Source organism: Cupressus sempervirens, chromosome 7 (genome assembly GCF_028749045.1).
Source record: "Cupressus sempervirens isolate cs-2001-9-10 chromosome 7, ASM2874904v1, whole genome shotgun sequence".
Classification (NCBI taxonomy): Eukaryota; Viridiplantae; Streptophyta; class Pinopsida; order Cupressales; family Cupressaceae; genus Cupressus; species Cupressus sempervirens.
This window is the reverse complement of record NC_143124.1, coordinates 797,010,569-797,013,033: the sequence shown is the minus strand read 5'-3', so window position 1 is coordinate 797,013,033 and position 2,465 is coordinate 797,010,569. Positions and strand designations below refer to the sequence as shown.

The 2,465-nt window shown below is 45.2% G+C and overlaps 1 pseudogene; it reads right to left on the bottom strand.

Moving 5' to 3' along the window:
* Nucleotides 1–285: 285 nt before the first annotated feature.
* Nucleotides 286–2,217, bottom strand: LOC149549765 (L-type lectin-domain containing receptor kinase SIT2 pseudogene; annotated as a pseudogene).
* Between the last annotated feature and the right edge of the window lie 248 nt (nt 2,218–2,465).

Sequence of the window (2,465 nt, the reverse complement as noted above, 5' to 3'; positions counted from 1 at the left end):
TCCGACCATGAACCCTATCGCAGAACCCCACAAGAGGTGCTGTCTCTTGATCCCATCATGCTGGCTGGGACCCCAAACTCTGAAGAAAAATCACACCAATAAAAGCAGGAAAATTTTAACTTGTAAATCTGATTTGATTTCACAAAACAACATAGACATCTATTTTCTAATATGCCCAGCAAGCTAGAATAGCATCCTCCTGTGCAATAAGATTCCTCCTCCTAGAACTCCGAGATCTGAAGTTGAAATCTCTCCTCATTACGAGAATGATGAGATTCCTCCTGCTCATTCGCAGGCATACGATACATACGATACTCCTGCAAATGGAAATGACCCACTGCTCTCTCCACTCATGTCACGGAGATATATTACAGCGGGAAGTGAGACTTCACCTTCCATTACCTGCAACACTTGTCTGATTGAAGGGCTCTCCTCCGGCTGAGGATCGCAACACAAAAATCCCAATTTGAGCACTTTCTCCATCTCATCTTCAACATATTCACCACCAAGTTTGGGATCCGCTGCATCTGTGAGCCTGCCTTTCCCTTGCAGCCCTCTCACCCAGTCCACCATTACTATCTGCGAATCATCGAGGGAAGTATCCACTGGCCTTCTCCCGCATGCAACCTCCAACATCAATATACCATAACTGAACACATCTGCGCTGGGAGCGGCCTTTCCTGTATTTAGCAGCTCCGGTGCAATGTACCCAAGTGTACCCACAACACGAGTAGTTTGTGGGTCTCCTCTACGCTCGTACATCCGAGCGAGCCCAAAGTCCCCAAGCTTGCTCTTCATTTCAGAGTTCAACAAAACATTACTAGATTTGATATCTCTGTGCACCACAACCTGCTCGCACTCTTCATGAAGATACAGCAATCCTGCTGCCACGTCCCTCAGAATGCTACACCTCTGAGCCCACGTCAGCACGCTCTTGGTCCTCCCAAATATCATCTTGTCCAGGCTCCCATTCGCCATGTAGTCGTACAATATGAAAAACTTGGTACCCCTCCTGCAATACCCTCTGATTTGCACAAGATTCCTGTGCTGCAGACGCCCAAGACTTGAAATCTCTGCTATGAATTCCTTGAGAGCTTCAGGGGTCTCTCTGAAGATGGATTTTACAGCAACTTCCTGTCCTGTAGCAGGAAGAACACCTTTGTACACCTGGCCGAATCCTCCAGAGCCCAAGATCTGATCTTCTCGGAAGCCCTTGGTTGCAATATATAAGTCTTTATAGTCCAATCTGTGAGGCCAATATTCTTTCTCCCATTCTTCTATTTCGTCAGTCTGCTTATTCCTCTTCCACCAGAAAACCGCTGCAGCGACCAGAAGGAACAAGAAAAGTACCAGAGTTGTAGTTATGGCGGAGTGTCGAGTTGGAATCCTTGGGTTTGACTAGAGAAGGAAGATGAGATACATCCAGCTCAGGCGGGGTTCCATTTGTGCTGAAGCTCCAGGCGAGGACACAATGGTCTTCAACGACTATTCCTGTGGATGCAGAGAAACCCACATACATTTCTTGTTCCAAGATGTCGGAAAGATTCATGTTTAATTTGGAGAGATAAAAGAGGCTTTTTGGGTCGAAATGAACCGGCTTCCACTATTGTGACATTCAATTGCTGTTGGATATCATCGTAATCGATCCAAGCCTGAATGTTGTGTCCACTGTTGAGATCTAATGGATACATCTTGTTGCCAATCCAGTACCCCGCAGATTCAGACTTTACAGATTTGAGGTCTTTGAGATCCACGCCGACATGATTGTTGTCCATGTCTAGATATTCCTTGTTGAGGATTGTTTCGAACTCGACGGCAAAGAGATGATTGGAAGGCTTCCCAATGGTGGAACTGTTGAACAAACCGAGGAACTGAGATGAAGAATCTCTCACTGGAGACTTGGAGGGTGTGATTATAAAGGCCATCCCCTGCCCACTGCGTGGAGGATCAGAGGAAAAAGCAACCATGGCGAATACGAAGGTTGTGCTGAATGATGAATTGGGATGTTTCATCCGAACAGGGTGAGTATACAAAGCTCGGGTAGACATGTGTTGGGACTGATTTGTGAGGCAGATTGCATTGGAGCGGATTGAAGTTTCTCCTATCTGATAAAGGGTGGAGGCATTGAATTTGTTGAAGCGAAAAAAATGTGTGGGCTTGAGCTAGAAGCAATGGATGCATGAAAATAAGAATAATAAGCAGGATATTCACAGACATGGGTTTCATTTCCTATCAACGAAAACAATGGGCCATAGTCGAGACAAAGTAAATAATGATATGTATAGTGTCTTCACAGACAGAATAGGATTCCAGCGAGTTTCGAGTCCAAGTACACTGATCTGTTCCGTATGGCAGATATTTGAGCTGATGCATGGTATTCTATTTCAATATGAGAATAGAATGGAATTTTCACATAGCTTTATCGACCAGTCAATACGGTAGATACGCTGAATTTGATGAGCACG